We start from the raw sequence: 21,000 nt of genomic DNA on the forward strand, positions 1-21,000 counted from the left end.
CTAGGAAATTTAATGAATATAACATCTAACAATTTTGATAGTTATATGTGTTTTCATAGTGCAACTTTTCACTATGGCAAAAAGAACCTATTAATTAACATACTCAAATATATTCAGCCTCTCTGTACTATTTAAAAATATGAACTCAGAAGTATACAAAATAAAACACATTCTTTGTAATCAGTAGTTCATCTTACTTAGAAATGATTTAAATATTTAATGAAAATCTATTATTTAATTTAAGTTAGCATAACTATAAAATTGTAAGTTACCAAAAGTATATTGGAGACTGTTTTCTGACTGGCCATCATCCCAAGTTATTTAACAAAACAAGCCATCATCCCAAGTTATTTCCTGTTAACTATTTTTACAGCACTTTCATGTTAAGCAAGTGTTACAAAAGCAAAACAAACCTAAAAAAGTTGAATTCCTGGGTTTTCTGTCTTATCACTGCACTTAATTTGTGTAAAGTAATTCATTTTTAGCTGCATCTTAATTTGCACATTTCTTCTTGACTGTATAATTTTTTATAATCTTAAACATCTCATAGATATTTACCCAATTCACATGAACTTAGAAAGCATTTGGGTTAGTTTCTATATTTCTGGAAATTTTCTCAATATTTAATTTATATAAAGACATACTTATCACTAAAGCAATTTCAATAGTGCTTCTGTATAGGATTTTACAAGTTAATTTGGTAATACTATACGGAAGTAGAAAAATTCACCTTTATATACATAAATATCAAATACATGAAAACAAGGACCTTATAGCTTCCATTCTAAAATCTTTGCCATGAGTCAGGTAAACAAAATAATACAAACCTACTGGTTTATATAAAACAGTTGTCTCTTATCTTTGCTACATTTTATATTTTTATATGAACAGTGTTTCTGACATGGAACAAGTTTAGGTTACCTGTTCAATATGAGGACTAATGCATTTTGCCAATATTTGTGGAGGAGCCCTTTAAGGTTTTCTTTTACCCTGTTATGGAGTTGTTTTTAGAGCCCCTGAGTCCTTTGAGAGTTCCCAGTGGGAGATCAGTAACTATATGGAGTTGAAAGGCAGGAGTGAAAGGGAAAAGTCTGGCAGGGGTGAACAGAGGGATTGAAGACATAGGAGTTTGAAGATCAACCTATCCAAGGATTCAAGGAAACCAAATGGAAAATTGAAGGTGGTAAACGAGGAAGGAGGAGTGAGAGCTATGAGAAGAGAGAAGTTTTAGAAGAGCCGGGGAGCCACTGAAGTTCAAAATTGCTATAGCCTGAATGTATTTGTTCCACCCAAATTTGTATGTGGATATTCTAATCACCAAGGTGATGATATTAAGAGACAGAACTTGGGGGAGGTCAATAGATCATGAGTGTGGTGCCCTCCTGAATGGGATAGGTGCTTATAAAAGAGGCATGAGGTAGCTTTTTTGCCACTTCTTTCATGTGAGAATACAGCTCAAAAGTACTATCTGTGAGGAATGGTCCCTAACCAGACATTGAATGTTCTAGTAACTTGATTTTGGACTTTCCAATCTCCAGAAGTGTGAGAAATACATTTCCTTGGTTTACAATATAATCAATGTTTAGTATTTAGTTAAAGCAGACTGAACAGGCTAGGATATATTATCCTTAATATAATCATTCCAACAGAGAAGAAGCCAGCAGAATTGGTAGAGCATATAGGCAGTGGGGGTTCAGCAACCGTAAGAATCAAAGTAAGTATACCCTAACTATACTTCAATGGACTATCATTTGGAGCACTGGCTCAGGAGTCAGATCACCAATAAATCCTTTATCAATCAGTCAGGAGCGAAGACAAAGATTTCACCAATGAACATTTGGGGTCCAGGCCAAGATGTCCAGAGGTCCAATGATTAATCTGATCCTATTCAAATCATGACTTCATAACTGTTAAAGAAAATTTATTCTGATACTTATTAAAAGAGTAAGGAAGACTTCATTATTATTTCTTAACTTTAAAAAACATTCATCAGTCTAAAACACCAAAAGCAATGGCAACAAAAGCCAAAATTGACAAATGGGATCTAATTAAACTAAAGAGCTTCTGCACGGCAAAAGAAACTACCATCAGAGTGAACAGGCAACCTACAGAATGGGAGAAAATTTTTGCAACCTACTCATCTGACAAAGGGCTAATATCCAGAATCTACAATGAACTCAAACAAATTTACAAGAAAAAAACAACCCCATCAAAAAGTGGGTGAAGGACATGAACAGACACTTCTCAAAAGAAGACATTTATGCAGCCAAAAAACACATGCAAAAATTCTCATCATCACTGGCCATCAGAGAAATGCAAATCAAAACCACAATGAGATACCATCTCACACCAGTTAGAATGACGATCATTAAAAAGTCAGGAAATAACAAGTGCTGGAGAGGATGTGGAGAAATAGGAACACTTCTACACTGTTGGTGGGACTGTAAACCAGTTCAACCATTGTGGAAGTCAGTGTGGCGATTCTTCAGGGATCTAGAACTAGAAATACCATTTGACCCAGCTATCCCATTACTGGGTATATACCCGAAGGACTATAAATCATGCTGCTATAAAGACACATGCACACGTATGTTTGTTGCGGCACTATTCACAATAGCAAAGACTTGGAACCAACCCAAATGTCCAACAACGATAGACTGGATTAAGAAAATGTGGCACATATACACCATGGAATACTATGCAGCCATAAAAAATGATGAGTTCATGTCCTTTGTAGGGACATGGATGAAACTGGAAAACATCATTCTCAGTAAACTATTGCAAGGACAAAAAACCAAACACCGCATGTTCTCACTCATAGGTGGGAATTGAACAATGAGAACTCATGGACACAGGAAGGGGAACATCACGCTCCTGGGACTATTGCAGGCTAGGGGGAAGGGGGAGGGATAGCATTAGGAGATATACCTAATGCTAAATGACGAGTTAATGGGTGCAGCAAACCAACATGGCACATGGATACATATGTAACAAACCTGCACATTGTGCACATATACCCTAAAACCTAAAGTATAATAATAAAAAAAAGAAAAATAAAATAAACAAAAAAATTCATCATTATATTTCATATTTTGAAAGTTAAACATGCTCACTGCAAAAATATATGTACATGTAAAACATATAAAAGTAGAAATCACCCATTATTCAATTACCATTACATGGTCACCACTGACATTTTGATCTATTTATGTCCTTTTTAAAAATAATGTAATATCATAGACATTTTTCATATATTAAGAACTTAAAGATGCCTTATAATAGTCCATCTTGTAGATAATACATGATTCCCACAAACATATCTTTAATGTTAAACATTTATGTTCTCTCTGGTGAAACACATCAAAATTTGCCAATGTATATGAACCGCTTTAAAGTTATTAGTATGTTCACCTATTTATTTCTTTTAAAAGATAACTTCAGCTTGTATTTTAGATTCAGGGGAGTATATGTGCAAGTCTGTCAAATGGGAGCACTGTATGATGGTTAGGTTTGGGGTATGGATGATCCCATCATACAGGCAATGATCACAGAACCCAGTAGAAAGCCCCTCATCCCTTTCCTCCCTCCCCCTTCCAGCAGTCCCCAGTGTCTACTGCTCCCATGTTTATGTCTATGTGTACTCAATGTTTAGCTTCCACTTATAAGTGAGAACACGCTGTATTTGCTTTTCTGTTCCTGTGTTAAGTCACTTAGGCTAACAGCCTCCATCTGCATTCATGTAACTGTAAAGGACATAATATCATTATTTCCTATGGCTGCATAGTTTTCCATGGTGTATATGTACCACATTTTCTGTATCCAGTTAGCAATTGATGAGCACCTAGGTTGACTCCATGTCTTTGTTATTGTGAATAGTACTGTAATTAATGTGTGAGTGCGTGTGTCTTTTTGGTAGAATGAGTGGTTTTCTTTTGGACATATAACCAGTAATGGGATTGCTTGATCAAATTGTAGTTCTGTGTTAAGTTCTTTGAGAAATGTCCAAATTACTTTCCACAGTGGCTGGACTAATTTACATTTCCACGAACATTGTATAAGCATCCCCTTTCTCCACAGCTTTGTTGGCATATTATTTTTTGATCATTTATTAATATCCCTTCTGACTGGTAAGAATTGGTATCTTGTGGTTTTGATTTGCATTTCTTTGATGACTGCTGATGATGATGAGTACTTTTTCCTATCTGGGTTGGCTACAAGTACATCCTCTTTTGAGAAGTGTCTTTTCATGTTTTTTGCCCATTTTTAAAATGGGGTTATTTTACACTTCTTGATTCAAGTTCCTTATAGACTCTGTGCATTAGACCTCTTTCAGATGCATAGTTTATGAATATATTCTCCCATTCTATAGGTTGTTGATATACTTCATTGATAGTTTTTGTAGCTGTGCAAAAGCTTTTTAGTTCAATTAGGTCCCACTTCTCAATTTTTTTCTTGCAATTGCTTTTGAAGACTTAGCCATAAATTCTTTTCCAAGGCTGATGACGAGAAGGGTATTTCCTAGTTTTTCTTCTAGGATTTTTATATTTTGAAGTCTTACACTTAAATATTTAATCCATCTTGAGTTACTTTTTGTTTATGGTGAAGGGCATGTGTCTAGTTTCATTCATCTGCATATGGCTAGCCATTTGTCCCAGCACCATTTACTGAACAGGGAGTCATTTCCCCATTTCTTATTTGTGTTGACTTTGGAGATAGTTATAGGTGTGTAGTCTTATCTATGGACTTTCTATTTGGTTCCATTGGTCTACATGCCTGTTTTTGTACTAGTAGCATGCTGTTTTGGTTACTGCAGCTTGTAGTATAGTTTGAAATAGAGGAATGTGATGCCTCTGGCTTGTTCTTTTTGCTTAAGACTGCTTTGGCTATTTGAGCTTTTTTTGGTTATATATGAATTTTAGAATAGTTTTTTCTATTTCTGCGATAAGTGACATTAGTACTTTCATAGGAATAGCATTCAATCTCTAGATTGCTGTGGGACAAATGGTCATTTTAATGATCCACAAGCATGGAATGTTTTTCCATCTCTACAAATTCTTGTAGAGTTTTCACCTCTTTGGTTAGATATATTTCTAGGTTTTTTTTGTAGCTATTTTAAATGTGACTGCATTCATGATTTGCCTGTAAGCGTGAAAGCTACTGGTGTATAGAAATGCTACTGATTTTTGTACCTTGATTTTGTATTCTGAAACTTTACTAAGTAGTTTATTAGTTGTAAAAGACTTCTGTCAGAGTCTTTAGAGTTTTCTAAGGTACAGAATCATATCCTTAGTGAAGTGAGATGATTTGACTTCCTCTTTCCCCATGTAATGCCTTTTATTTCTTTCTCTTGTCTGATTACTCTGGCTAAGACTTGCAGTTTTATGTTGAATAGGAATCTTGAGAGTTGGCATCCTCATCTTCTTCCAGTTCTTAAGGGAAATCCTTCCAGCTTTTTTTCTGTTTGGTATGATGTTTGCTGTGGGTTTGTCATAGATGGCTCTTATTATTTTGAGGTATGTTCCTTCAGGGCATAGTTTGTTGAGGAGGAAGGCTATTTAGCACTATTGCGATAGACATCAAATCTATTGCAATTGAGTAGTGAAATCACCCTCAACTCTGAGTATAGCAAGGACAGTGGAAATATATAGTCAGCCAGCAGAATTAGAAGGATCAATAGAAAAATTACCCAGAGGAAACATCAGGGTGGGGGAATTCTTTCTAAGAATACTTAACAGAATTCTTGCTGAAGATAGGTTGGGGGATAAGGAATCAAAGTCAGGTGATGATGAATTTGCTTATATATAAAGAGTGATTAGATATCAAGGGTGGGGAATTTTTGTTAAGCTGACTTAGCAGGATTTTTGCTACAACTGGGCCATGCATGCAAGGATGGGAGCTATGGTTAAGGCCAAGTCAGGAGAAGGGCTCAGGGAAACCTGACTAAAGTTTGTTCAAAGAAAGAAGTTTTTTGTTGTTGTTGTTGTTTTTTCAGCTTTAAAACTGTGACAAATGCCATAAAGCATGAACTCAAGTCAGTATAGCTGGGAATATATCTTAGCTTTACTTCTTATTTATCTTCTTGAACTTGGGCAAGATATACAACTCTTAATACACCCTTCATCTGAAAGACTGCGATAAAAAGATTTTCTACTTAATAACACTTTTGCTAGGATAAATGAGTTAATATACTCAAAGTTTTCAATATAGCATCCAGCATTTAATAAATGCTATACAATAAATAATATTGCGTAAAACAATTTCTTATTACCTTTTCTACTCCAGAGGAAATAGGTCTCTATCATATCTCTTAGCCTTGTTCAGTTTTAAATAGTACTACAAACATCCTGGGTCAACCTCCTTGCCTAATAATCTCAGGAACTTGACCTCCATACTTATTTTCCTCCATTTCAATTTGTTCCCTCACTGGACTTAATATGCATTGTACTTATTCTATTTACATTATTGTTCTGGCACTGCAGTTCATTCTCATTTGGGAACCTTCTATGTCACACACCATGTATATCCTTTTAAATGCTCTTCCTTCTTTTTCTCTATTTTCTAATCCTTTTACTTGTGCTAAAAACTTCTCTTCTGCTTTCATTTGCCTATAAGACATTAAAGTGTACATATTCAGGAGACAATTGATTATATACTTTTGAAATTTTGAAATCAAATCTTCAATGAACATACAGTTTTGTGAGATGGAAGTATATAATTGGTAACTGAAGCTATGGGGATACATAGAGTAAACATAGTGGAGAATTACTAATGCTGGAGTGAATGAAACTAATCAAAAATATAAAGCCTAAGAAATTGGAGTGATACAAGAAATTCATGGCAGTTTTTTTCAGATATGTGCTTTCTTTTTTCATATGTGTCTTTATTTTCAATTTTTAAAAAATCTTTTTACATACATTTTAGGTGTACAACAATTTGGTATATACACCTATATAGTGTTATGGTTAATATTGAGTGTCAACTTGATTGGACTGAAGCATGCAAAGTATTATTCCTGGATGTGTCTGTGAGGATGCCGGCAAAGGAGATTAACATTTGAGTCAGTGGACTAGCAGCGGCAGATCCACCCTCAATCTGAGAGGGTACCATCTAACAAGCTGCCAGTGTGGCTAGGATAAAAGCAAGCAGAGGAATGTGGAAGAACTAGATTGGCTGAGTCTTCTGGCCTCCATCTTTCTCCCATGTTGGATGCTTCCTGCCCTTGAACATCAGACTCTAAGTTCTTCAGCTTTTGGACTCTTGGCCCTACACCAGTGGTTTGCCAGAGGCTCTCGGGCCATTGACCACAGACTGAAAACTGCACTGTTGACTTCGCTACCTTTGAGATTTGGGGACTCAGACTGGCTTCATTTCTTCTCAGCTTGCAGACCACCTACTGCAGGACATGATCTTGTGATTGCATGAGTCAATACTCTGTAGTAAACTCCCTTTTATACATACATTTATCCTATCAGTTCTGTACCTCTAGAGAACACTGAATAGCATAGATTTTGGTACCAGGAGTGGAGTGCTGCTGCAAAAATACCCTAAAATGTGGAAGTGACTTTGGAACTGGATGACAGGCAGAAGTTGGAACAGTTTGAAGGGCTCAGAGGGAGACAGAAAAATGCAGGAAAGTTTCAAACTTCCTAGAGACCTTGAGGGCTCAGAATACAGGAAGATGTGGGAAAGTTTGGAACTTCCTAGAGACTTGTCTAATGGCTTTGACCAAAATGCAGATAGTGGTATGGACAATAAAGTCCAGGTTGAGGTAGTCTCCAATGGAGATGAGGAACTTGTTGGGAACTGGAGTAAAGGTCACTCTTGCTATGCAAAGAGACTGGCTGCATTTTTCCCCTGCCCTAGAGATCTGTGGAACTTTGAACTTGAAAGAGATGATTTAGGGCATTTGGGGGAAGAAATTTCTAAGCAGCAAAGCATTCAAAAGGAAGCAAAGCATGAAAGCTTGCAAGATTTGCAGGCTGACAATACTATAGAAAAGAAAAATCCATTTTCTGGAGAGAAATTGAAGCCTGCTGCAGAAATTTGCATAAGTACCAAGGAGCCAAATGTTAATCACCAAGACAATGGGGAAAATGTCTCCAGAGATCTTCAGGGCAGCCCCTCCCATCACAGGCCATGAGGCCAAGGGTGAAAACATTGTTTCCTTGGCCAGGCCCAGGCCCCCCCGCCCCCCCCCCCCCCCGCCTCATACTGCCTAGGGATTTGGTGCCCTGCATCTCAGCTGCTCCAGCCATGGCTAAAAGGGGCCAAGGTATAGCTCAGGCCATGGCTTCAAGGGTGCAAGCACCAAGCCTTGACAGCTTTCATGTGTATTGAGCCTGCAGGTACACAGAAGTCAAGTATTGAGGTTTGGGAACCTCCACCTAGATTTCAGAGCATGTATGGAAATGCCTGGAAGTTTAGTCAGAAGTTAGCTGCAGGGGTGGGGCCCTCATGGAGAACCTCTGCTAGGGCAGTGACAAAGGAAAATGTGGGGGGGACTCCCTACACAGAGTCCCACTGGTCACTGCCTAATGGAGCTGTGAGAAGAGGGTCACCATCCTCCAGACCCCAGAATGGTAGCTCCAGTGACAGCTTGCACTCTGTACCTGCAAAAGCTGCAGACACTCAACACCAGCCTACAAAAACAGCCAGGAAGGGGGTTGTACACTGCAAAGTCACAAAAGCATGGCTGGCCAAGACCATGGGAACCTACCTCTGGCATCAGCGTGACCTGGATGTGAGTCATGCAGTCCAAAGGAGATCATTTTGGAGCTTTAAGATTTGAGTGCCTTGCTGGATTTCGGACTTGCTTGGGGCTTGTAGCCCCTTCATTTTGGCCAATTTCTGCCATTTGGAATGGGTGTATTTACCCAATACCTATACTCCCATTGCTTTTGATTTACAAGCTCATAGCCAGAAGGACTTGCCTTGTTTCAGATGGGACTTTGCACTCTGGACTTTTGGGTTAATGCTGGAATCAGTTAAGATTTTGGGGGACTATTGGAAAGGCATGTTGGTTTTGAAATGTGAGGACATGAGATTTGGGAAGGACCAAGGGTGGAATAATGTGGTTTGGCTCTGTGCTCCCACTCACATCGCACCTTGAATTGTAATAATCCCTAAGTGTTGTGGGAGGGTAACTGTGGTGGGAGGTGACTGAATCATGGGGGCAGGTTTTTCCTGTGCTATTGTCATCAAATTGAGTAAGTCTTATGAGACCTGATGGTTTTATAAAGGGGAGTTCCCCTGCACACTCTCTTTGTTGCCTGCCACCATGTAAGATGTCCCTTTGCTCTTTCTTCATCTTCTGCCATGATTGTGAGGCTTCCCCAGCCATGTGGAACTGTGAGTACATTAAACCTCTTTCCTTTATAAACTACCTAGTCTTGAGTATGTTTTTATTAGCAGCCAAGTGGGAGCTAATTGAATGATTGGGCAGGTTTTTCCCATGCCATTCTGGTGATAGTGAATAAGTCTCGGCTGGGTGTGGTGACTCATGCCTGTAATCCCAGCACTTTGGGAGGCTGAGGCAGGCAGATCATGAGGTCAGGAGATCGAGACCATCCTGGCTAACATGGTGAAACCCTGTCTCTACTAAAAATACAAAAAAAATTAGCCGGGTATGGTGGTGGGCGCCTGTAGTCCCAGCTACTTGGGAGGCTGAGGAAGGAGAATGGCGTGAACCCTGGAAGCAGAGCTTGCAGTGAGCCGAGACCGCGCCACTGCACTCCAGCCTGGGGACAGAGCGAGACTCTGCCTCAAAAAAAAAAAAAAGTCTCACAAGATCTAATGGTTTTATAAAGGAGAGTTCCCCTGCACACCTTCTCTTGCCTGCTGCCGTTTAAGATGTCCCTATGCTCTTCCTTCATCTTTTCCGCCATGATGGGAATTCCGTGAGGATTCCCAAGCCATGTGGAACTGAGTCCATTTAACCTCTTTCCCTGATAAATTACCCAGTCTCAGGTGTATCTTTATTAGCAGCCTGAAAATGAAATAATACATATAGTGAAATGATAACTACATTCAAGCAAATTATTCTATCCATCACCTTTTATAATTACTTATTTCCCCTTAAACAAGAGTGCCTAAAAATCTACTCTCTTAGTAAATTTTCAGTATTCAATACAATATTGTTAACCATAACCCTCATGATCTACATTAGAGCTCTAGACCTATTCATTCTATATAGCTGCAAGTTCATAACCTTTAACCCACTTCACTTCATTCTATTTATTTCCCCTAATTTCCCCAGTAATCACTGTTCTATTCTCTGTTTGCTATGTGTAAGTGAAATCATGCAATATTTTTCTTTCTGTGTCTGGCTTATTTCTCTTAGCCTAATGTCCTTTGGGTTACCAATATGAATGTTGTGACAACATAAATGTTGTCACAAATGGCAGTATCTCCTTCATTTTTAAGGAGATATATATGATACATATATATCATTCATATTAATATATTATTTTTTAATCCATTTATCTGTCAATGGACACTTAGGTTGTTTTCATATCTTGAACATTATGAGTAGTGCTGCAATGAACATGGGAGTAAAGCTTGTTTTACTAGGTGCTATTTGTATTTCTTTTGTATCTAGCAGAAGGATTGTTGAATCATAAAGTAGTTCTATTTTTAATTGTTGGAGGAACCTCCATAATGTTTTCCAGAATTGCTGTACCAATTTATATTATCATCAAGAATGTACAAGGGTTCCCTTTACTCCACAGCTTCACCAACGATGATGATCTCTTGTCTTTTTCATAATTGTCATCTTAACAGGTGTGAGGTGATAACACACTGTGGTTTTGATTTGCATTCCACTGCTAATTAGTGATGTTGAGCACCATCTTATATATCTGTTGGCCATTTGTATGTCTTCTTTGGAAAAATGTCTATTCAGGTTCTTTCCTCATTTCTTAATTAGGTTATTTGTGCTCTTTTTTCTATGGAGTTGTGTGAATTCCTTATATATTTTGGATGTTAACACCTGATCAAATATATGGTTTGCAATTCTCTTTTTCCCAATCCTTAGATTCTGTCCACTCTTCATTCTGTTGATTTGGTTTTGTTTTTGTTTTGTGTATGTATGTGTGCAGGAGCTTTTCAGTTTTATGTAGTCCCACTTGTTTATCTTTGCTTTTGTTGCCTGAGCTTTGGGTTTGCAGATACACACTCTCAAATGCTGCTGAGAAGTAAAGCAACATGAAGGTGAAAAAATTTGTTATATTTACTAACAAAATGTCTATAGAAATTTTGACAGTATTGTCTGCCTCTATGGTGAAGTTCCTACTGAGCATGTGGAAGGTGTTGAAATTTAAGGTGTAGTTGAAGGAACTGGCCTCAGACAGAAGGAGTGGTATCTCATTTACTAAAACAAACAAAAGAAATGTAATAAAAATAGGTGAGTCTACACTATAATTGGTTTCATGGCTTCTGTTTACACTGATGAGTGAAAGAGTGTTGAACAAAAAAACATATGAGGAGAGTGGAGAAGGTTTAAACTTCCAATTGACAAAAGAAGATTATGATTAGGGTAAAATCCAATAGATAGCAGTGATTAACTAACACTTGAGGTTAATAGTAGTGACAAAGGATGAATGGTGAATCTAACCTTGATCATGGGCATTGTCTGACAGTAGTCATCAGTCCAACTGTTGGTCAAGAGAAGGTGAACAATTCCCTCCATTCCAGCATGAATTGTGCTAGGTTTCTATGGCAAAGGTTAATAAAAAATATAATTGTGGGCTGGGCGCGGTGGCTCCCGCCTGTAATCCCAGCACTTTGGAAGCCCGAGGCGGGAGGATCACGAGGTCAGGAGATGGAGACCATCCTGACTAACACAGTGAAACCCCATCTCTACTAAAAATCAAAAAAAAAAAAAAAAAAAATTTAGCCAGGCATGATGGCAGGCACCTGTAGTCCCAGCTACTCGGGAGGCTGAGGCAGAAGAATGGCGTGAACCCAGGAGGCGGAGCTGGCAGTGAGCTAAGATTGTGCCACTGCACTCCAGCCTGGGAGACAGAGTGAGACTCTGGTCTCAGGAAAAAAAAAAAAAAAAAATACATATATATATACACATATATATATATATATGTGTATATATACACAATTGTGGTATATTTGATAAAAGGATCAATTAAAATTCTTAATTTTCCCATTTTTTCTTCTAATTTCTTGCATTAAAACAGTACAGTTCTCTCATATTTTTAATTTATATACAATTTCAAATATACATTGCAATGATTTTTGTCAGGCCTCTACGCCCAAGCCAAGCCATCGCATCCCCTGTGACTTGCACATATACACCCAGAGGGCCTGAAGTAACTGAAGATCCACAAAAGAAGTAAAAATAGCCTTAAATGATGACATTCCACCATTGTGATTTGTTCCTGCCCCACCCTAACTGATCAATGTACTTTGTAATCTCCTCCACCCTTAAGAAGGTTCTTTGTAATTCTCCCGACCCTTGAGAATGTACTTTGTGAGATCCATCCCTGCCTGCAAAACATTGCTCTTAACTTCACCGCCTATCCCAAAACCTATAAGAACTAATGATAATCCATCTCCCTTCGCTGACTCTGTTTTTGGACTCAGCCCACCTGGACTCAGGTGAAATAAACAGCCATGTTGCTCACACAAAGCCTGTTTGGTGGTCTCTTCCATGGACGACGTGCATGAAATTTGATGCAGTGACTCGGATAGGGGGACCTCCCTTGGGAGATCAATCCCCGACCTCCTGCTCTTTGCTCCCTGAGAAAGATCCACCTACGACCTGTGCCCCAACCCCTTTCCCGTTTTCCTGGAGGGTAAGAACCCCTGAACCCCTTCCCTCCATGTCTCTACTCTCTCTTTTCTCTGGGCTTGCCTCCTTCACTATGGGCAACCTTCCACCCTCCATTCCTCCTTCTTCTCCCTTAGCCTGTGTTCTCAAGAAATTAAAACCTCTTCAACTCTCACCTGACCTAAAATCTAAATGCCTTATTTTCTTCTGCAATGCCGCTTGACCCCAATACAAACTCGACAGTAGTTCCAAATAGCCAGAAAATGGCACTTTGTATTTTTCCATCCTGCAAGATCTAAATAATTCTTGTCGTAAAATAGGCAAATGGTCTGAGGTGCCTGACGTCCAGGCATTCTTTTACACATCAGTCCCTCTCTAGTCTCTGTTCCCAATGTAACTCATCCCAAATCTTCCTTCTTTCCCTCCCACCTGTCCCCTCAGTCCCAACCCCAAGGGTCGCTGAGTCTTTCTAATCTTCCTTTTCTACAGACTGTTCTGACCTCTCCCCTCCTCGCCAGGTGGAGCTAGGTCCCAATTCTTCCTCAGCCTCTGCTCCTCCACCCTATAATCCTTTTATCACCTCCCCTCTTCACACCTGGTCCAGCTTACAGTTTCCTTCAATGACTAGCCCTCCTCCACCTGCCCAGCAATTTACCCTTAAAAAGGTAGCTGGAGCTAAAGGCATAGTCAAGATTAATGCTCCTTTTTCTTTATCCCAAATCAGATAGCATTTAGGCTCTTTTTCATCAAATATAAAAATCCAGCCCAGTTCATGGCTCGTTTGGCAGCAACCCTGAGACGCTTTACAGCCCTAGACCATAAAATGTCAAAAGCCGTCTTAATACACATTTTATTACCCAATTTGCTCCCGACATTAAATAAAACTCCAAAAATTAAATTCCAGCCCTCAAACCCCACAAAACGACTTAATTAACCTCACCTTCAAGGTGTACAATAATAGAGTAGAGGCAGCCAAGTAGCAACATATTTCTGAGTTGCAATTCCTTGCCTCCACTGTGAGGCAAACCCCAGCCACATCTCCAGCACACAAGAACTTCCAAACACCTGAACCGCAGCAGCCAGCCATTCCTCCAGAACCTCCTCCCCCAGGAGCTTGCTACACATGCCAGAAATCTGGCCACTGGGCCAAGGAATGCCCGCAGCCCGGGATTCCTCCTAAGCCGTGTCCCATCTGTGTGGGACCCCACTGAAAATCAGACTGTTCAACTTACCTGGTAGCCACTTCCAGAGCCCCTGGAACTCTGGCCCAAGGCTGACTCCTTCCCAGATCTTCTCGGCTTAGCAGCTGAAGACTGACACTGCCTGATTGCCTCGGAAGCCCCGTAGACCATCACAGATGCCGAGCTTCGGGTAATTCACAGTGGAGGGTAAGTCCGTCCCTTTCTTAATCAATACGGAGGCTACCCCCTCCACATTACCTTCTTTTCAAGGGCCTGTTTCCCTTGCCTGCATAACTGCTGTGGGTATTGACGGCCAGGCTTCTAAACCTCTTACAACTCCCCAACTCTGGTGCCAACTTAGACAATACTCTTTTAAGCACTCCTTTTTAGTTATCCCCACCTGCCCAGTTCCCTTATTAGGCCAAGACACTTTAACTAAATTATCTGCTTCTCTGACTATTCCTGGGCTACAGATACATCTCATTGCCACCCTTCTTCCCAATCCAAAGCCTCCTTTGCGTCCTCCTCTTGTATTCCCCCACCTTAACCCACAACTATAAGATACCTCTACTCCCTCCTTGGCGACCCATCATGCACCCCTTACCATCTCATTAAAACCTAATCACCCTTACCCGGCTCAATGCCAATATCCCATCCCACAGCATGCTTTAAAAGGATTAAAGCCTGTTAATCCTTGCTCACCTGCTACAGCATGGGCTTCTAAAACCTATAAACTCTCCTTACAATTCCCCCATTTTACCGTCCAAAAACCAGACAAGTCTTACAGATTAGTTCAGGATTTGCGCCTTATCAACCAAATTGTTTTGCCTATCCCCCCCATGGTGCCAAACCCATATACTCTCCTATCCTCAATACCTCCCTCTACTACCCATTATTCTGTTCTAGATCTCAAACATGCTTTCTTTACTATTCCTTTGCACCCTTCATTCCAGCCTCTCTTCGCTTTCACTTGGACTAACCCTGACACCCATAAGTCCAAGCAGCTTACCTGGGCTGTACTGCTGCAAGGTTTCAGGGACAGCCCTCATTACTTCAGCCAAGCTCTTTCTCATGATTTACTTTCTTTCCACCCCTCTGCTTCTCACCTTATTCAATATATTGATGACCTTATTCTTTGTAGCCCCACCTTTGACTCTTCTCAACAAGACACACTTCTGCTCCTTCAGCATTTATTCTCCAAAGGATATCGGGTATCCCCCTCCAAAGCTCAAATTTCTTCCCCATCTGTTACCTACCTCGGCATAATTCTTCATAAAAACACACATGCTCTCCCTGCTGATCGTGTCTGATTAATCTCCCAAATTTCAATCCCTTACAAAACAACTCCTTTTCTTCCCAGGCATGGTAAGTGCAGTCAGAATTCTTATACAAGAGCCAAGACTGCACCCTGTAGCCTTTCTGTCCAAACAACTTGACCTTACTGTTTTAGCCTAACCCTCATGTCTGTGTGCAGTGGCTGCCACTGCTTTAATACTTTTAGAGGCCCTAAAACTCACAAACTATGCTCAACTCACTCTCTACATTTCTCATAACTTCCAAAATCTATTTTCTTCCTCATACCTGGTGCATATACTTTCTGCTCCCTGGCTCCTTCAGCTGTGCTCACTCTTTGCCGAGTCTCCCACAATTACCATTGTTCCTGGCCCAGACTTCGATCTAGCCTCCCACATTATTCCTGATACCACACCTGATCCCCATGACTGTATCTCTCTGATCCACCTGATATTCACCCCATTTCCCCATATTTCCTTCTTTCCTGTTCCTCACCCTGATCACGCTTGATTTATTGATGGCAGTTCCACCAGGCCTAATCGCCACACACCAGCAAAGGCAGGCTATGCTATAGTACAAGCCACTAGCCCGCCTCTTAGAACATCTCATTTCCTTTCCATCGTGGAAATCTATCCTCAAGGAAATAACTTCTCAGTGTTCCATCTGCTATTCTACTACTCCTCAGGGATTATTCAGGCCCCCTCCCTTCCCTACACATCAAGCTTGAAGATTTGCCCCCACCCAGGACTGGCAAATTAGCTTTACTCAACATGCCCCGAGTCAGATAACTAAAATACCTCTTAGTCTAAGTAGACACTTTCTCTAGATAAATAGAGGCCTTTCCTACGGGATCTGAGAAAGCCATTGCAGTCATTTCTTCCCTTCTGTCAGACATAATTCCTCAGTTTAGCCTTCCCACCTCTATACAGTCTGATAACAGACCAGCCTTTATTAGTCAAATCAGCCAAGCAGTTTTTCAGGCTCTTAGTATTCAGTGAAACATTTATATCCCTTACGGTCCTCAGTCTTCAAGAAAAGTAGAACGGACTAAAAGTCTTTTAAAAACACACCTCACCAAGCTCAGCCACCAACTTAAAAAGGACTGGACAATACTTTTACTACTTTCGCTTCTCAGAATTCAGGCCTGTCCTTTGAATGCTGCAAGGTACAGCCCATTTGAGCTCCTTTTTATTAGGCCCCAGTCTCATTCCAGACACCAGACCAGCTTAGACTGTGCCCCCAAAAAACTTGTCATCCCTACTGTCTTCTGTCTAGTCATACTCCTATTCACTGTTCTCAACTACTCATACATGCCCTGCTCTTGTTTACACTGCTGGTTTACACTGTTTCTCCAAGCCATCACAGCTGATATCTCCTGGTGCTATTCCCAAACTGCCACTATTAACTCTTGAAGTAAATAAATAATCTTTGCTGGCAGGACTATGCTGAATCTCCTTAGGCACCCTCTAATCAGACGTTCTAGGTCCTTCCAATTCTTAGACCTTTTATACCTGTTTTTCTCCTTCTCTTATTCCATTTAGTTTTTCAATTCATACAAAACCGTATCCAGGCTACCACCAACCATTCTATACGACAAATATTTCTTCTAACAACCCCACAATATCACCCCTTACCACAAAATCTTCCTTCAGCTTAATCTCTCCCACTCTAGGTTCCCACACTGCCCCAATCCCGCTTGAAGCAGCTCTGAGAAACATCGTCCATTCTTTCTCCATACCACCCCCCAAAATTTTCACCACCCCAACACTTCAACACTATTTTGTTTTATTTTTCTTATTAATGTAAGAAGACAGGAATATCAGGCCTCTGAGCCCAAGCCAAGCCATCGCATCCCCTGTGACTTGCACGTATACACCCAGATGGCCTGAAGTAACTGAAGATCCACAAAAGAAGTAAAAATACCTTAACTGATGACATTCCACCATTGTGATTTGTTCCTGCCCCACTCTAACTGATCGATGTACTTTGTAATCTCCCCCACCCTTAAGAAAGTTCTTTTTAATTCTCCCCACCCTTGAGAATGTACTTTGTGAGATCCACCCCTGCCTGCAAAACATTGCTCTTAACTTCACCACCTATCCCAAAACCTATAAGAATTAATGATAATCCACCACCCTTTGCTGACTCTCTTTTCGGACTCAGCCCACCTGCACCCAGGTGAAATAAACAGCCATGTTGCTCACACAAAGCCTGTTTGGTGGTCTCTTCACACGGGTGCACATGAAAATTTCTTTTTCAGGGTAAACCGTATTCTAACTACTGTTTTTGTATAATAACCCTAATGACATAAAAACATTTAAAATGTACATGAATTCTGTAGGTTAAAAGTTCAACCAGGAACTATAAAAGAAAAAAATGCTCTGGTCACTTGTTAAAAATGGCAAGGAAACTGTAGTCCCAGCTACTCCAGAGGCTGAAGCAGGAAGATCATTTGAGGCCAGAGTTTGAAGCCAGCCTGGGCAACATAACAAGACCCCATTTCTAGAAAAAGAAAAAAAAGTAAGGAAGACTTCATTCAAGACTCTTGCAATATGGACCAAGACTATTACAGTAAAGGAGAGCAATTATATTCAACTTCACTGAAAGAAAATGTGGGAGAATTTTAAAATGTTAGAATAAGCTAATGGAAAAATGTAAGCGAAGACATTAGCAGATGACATTAACAAAGAGATTGGTCAAAGTGACTAGGTCATCTATCTTTGCTTGAAGTTAGACTTCTAACCTCCCACAGAGATTCAAAATTAGGGACAATATCTCCTTAAATGAATATACATTTCAAAGGGATGGTTCCTAAAACTTTGAAGACATTCCTTGTAAAACTGGTGGGAAGTGGGAAGAAGCTTTACATCTCATAGAGGCAGAGAAAAAGTTTATAATTGCAAGTTTTCGTTAGTAAATGCTCTAAAAATGAAAGGTCATGGCTCTGTAGTCAGGAAGAAACCTGTCTAAGATTAGTCAAGTTGAGGGGAATTTTAAGGCCTTCTTGTTCAGTACAGGGATGAGCTTAGTTGTTTTCCACAGAGTATGGGTTCCAGCTGGAAAGACATGAAGTCTAGAGGTGATTCTACGGCTGGGGAAAGGGATGACTTTTCTCATATAAATAAGGGTCGATGCTAAATGTCAGCTGGAACCTCTGCTGGGATGTCAGCTGAAACATCTACTCTCCATGAGGGCTAATTTTAGTTTGCTTGCAACACAGTGACTGTATTCCAAGTGGGAGCATCCTTAGAAACAAAATAGATGTGTGTGGCATTAATATAATTCAGGAAGAGTTGTGGAGTCACTTTCACCATGTTTCCAGGTTCAGGGAGATGATTATATGAGTTGGAAGGCATCGTTGTGGCTATCTACGGAAAGCACACTCCGCCATGGTCAGAAATACTATTGGCCAAGTATAATATTTATTAGGAAAAATTACATTTACATCTATAATAAGATGGGATCATTGTATGCTTTGTTATCTTTTATTTAGAATCATAACAGAATGCCTATATAATAAATTAGTGGAGAAAGTTATTTTGAACTTGTATTATTTTCGGTATGAAATTTGGAGTAGAATCCATTTATAATTTTGTTGAATTTAAAAAGGGAATAGCTTTACTCTTATTACTATCTCGTAATTGTCAATTGTAATTGTCAATTACAATTACAGCCTAGACTGTACTGAAATTCTTAGGGAATATTTTTCTAAAAGAGCCATAAGACAAGGGTGTGTTCTGATTCTTAATTGCAAGTAATTAAAAAGGCTCATAATCCTTGTTTAACCAAAATCATTTTGAGCTTTCCCCTAGGGAAAAGATGGTATTATTTATTTATGACTATACTATAATTCATATATATGTATTTATATAATCTCCATACCAGACTGAGGAATCAGAATTGGTGTATAGGAAAACTAGTTACCATCCTGGAAACTAATATCTGAAATTCACTTTTTTTCTTGGAATATTTATTGAGTCTCTACTTTGTGTCAGGCATTGGGATAGGCACTGTGATAATTATTTGATGAGCAAGACATGGTACCTACTTGGAAAGCCCATAGTGTCCGTAAGTAAACATGCAATAATTTTCATATATTAAAAATAAATATTTTACTCTGAGTTGTTTTTGAATAATGCAGAAAAAACACAATGTATGTTCCAAATTAGTTTCATATTTCTTTTGAGAAATATGAATAAGTAGAACTTGATTATTTGATTTGCAGAAATAATATGAATACAAATCTTCAGATATTCATTGATACTTGCTTTGGGGAAAGCAGAAGACTAGATGCTATATACATATGAGTAGCCCTTAGTAAGCAGAAACCCCACATCTCTTAGATGGTATGTATAATCCATATTGTAAAAGAGATAATCTATTAAAATACATATTGTTTTATCCTTTATTTCCTTTTCAATTGCATAGGTTTTATATATTATGCTGTTACATGGTAGGAAAATCTAAATTTCTGATCTGAGGAAACCCTAGTTTATGAGAAGGCATAACTTTCAGATAAACTGGGGTTTGCTGCTTTGAAGGTTACGTTGGTATACACCCAACAGATATAATAATAATTCACATTTTATATATTTTGATACCTCTTTAAAATATTCTTCATGTAAAAGCAATAATAATTTTTATTTATTTTCAGAAATGTTGGTTCACTTGTTCTTAGAAATTGATGTATGAGTTTAAATTTATACAATTTAATTTAATTTTTTATTTTTCAAAAATTATTTATGTTATGGATTTAGAGGCACAAGTCCAGTTGCGATACATGAATATATTGCATAGTGGTGAAATTTGGGCTTTTAGTGTACCCATCACCTGAATAGTGTGCATTGTACCCAATAGGTAGGATATTATCCCTTGCCTCCCTCCCTCCCACCCTCCCGCATTTTGGAGTCTCCAATGTCTATTACTCCACTCTGTATGTCTGTATGTACCCATTGTTCCATTCTCACTTCTAGTTGGGAACACACATTTTTAAAACTTTTTGTTTCTCAGTCATTTCACTAAAGATAATGGCTTCCAGTTCCATCTTTGTTGCTGTAAAAGACATAATTGTATTCTTTTCTATGACCGAGTAATAGTATATTGTATATAAAGTCAGTATTTTGATTAGTTTTTGACTCAGGTTAGATTTAGTCACAAATATTCCAATCTCCAATGCAATTATAAAGTAAAGTGTAAATCACTGCACAGCATGAGTGACCTGAAAGCTTTATTATCGTCTTCCCCAGATTTTGTAGTGTCATGGTGGAATGGATGTTTATAATTGCCTTTGATGAAAGTCAATGGTTAACCAGTGCACATGTCAGAAGTTGTAATAGGAAGAACAACTAATAGAAACTTAAAAATTTGGTAGATAATTATTACTTTATTGTTGTTCAGTTTGTTGCCTTTGAAGTTTTGCTTGGTCTAGATAACAAGCCACATGTTCTGTTAGTTTTGGCCACATGTTTTGTTAGTTTTGGCAAAAAACAGAGTTCAAATATAGTGTTTTAAAAGCTCAAAATAAGAAAACAATAAAAGCTTTACCTATGATTCAAATATACTTCAGTAGGACCTTTCTCCAGAAAAATCTCAAAGATGTGGGAAGTCATGAAATAGTGACACATTAGGGAAGAAAATGAATCTCGGTAATTTTTTGAGAACACAAATTATCTTCCATGTTATTTTGCAAAGTGTTCAGTTTTATTTCTAGATTGAGTATGCACATTAGGGAGTCTGTCTTTATTA

The 21,000-nt window shown here is 39.0% G+C and overlaps 1 long non-coding RNA gene across 1 annotated transcript; it reads left to right on the forward strand.

Annotated features, from left to right (window-relative positions):
• The first annotated feature begins 1,516 nt into the window (after window positions 1-1,516).
• On the forward strand, window positions 1,517-19,587 carry LOC129480310 (uncharacterized). Its single transcript, XR_008656984.1, has 3 exons — window positions 1,517-1,714; window positions 17,597-17,867; window positions 19,481-19,587. It is a non-coding gene; the product is annotated as an uncharacterized lncRNA (long non-coding RNA).
• Window positions 19,588-21,000: the final 1,413 nt, after the last annotated feature.

The sequence above is a fragment of the Symphalangus syndactylus genome, chromosome 4, assembly GCF_028878055.3.
Source record: "Symphalangus syndactylus isolate Jambi chromosome 4, NHGRI_mSymSyn1-v2.1_pri, whole genome shotgun sequence".
Lineage (NCBI taxonomy): Eukaryota > Metazoa > Chordata > Mammalia > Primates > Hylobatidae > Symphalangus > Symphalangus syndactylus.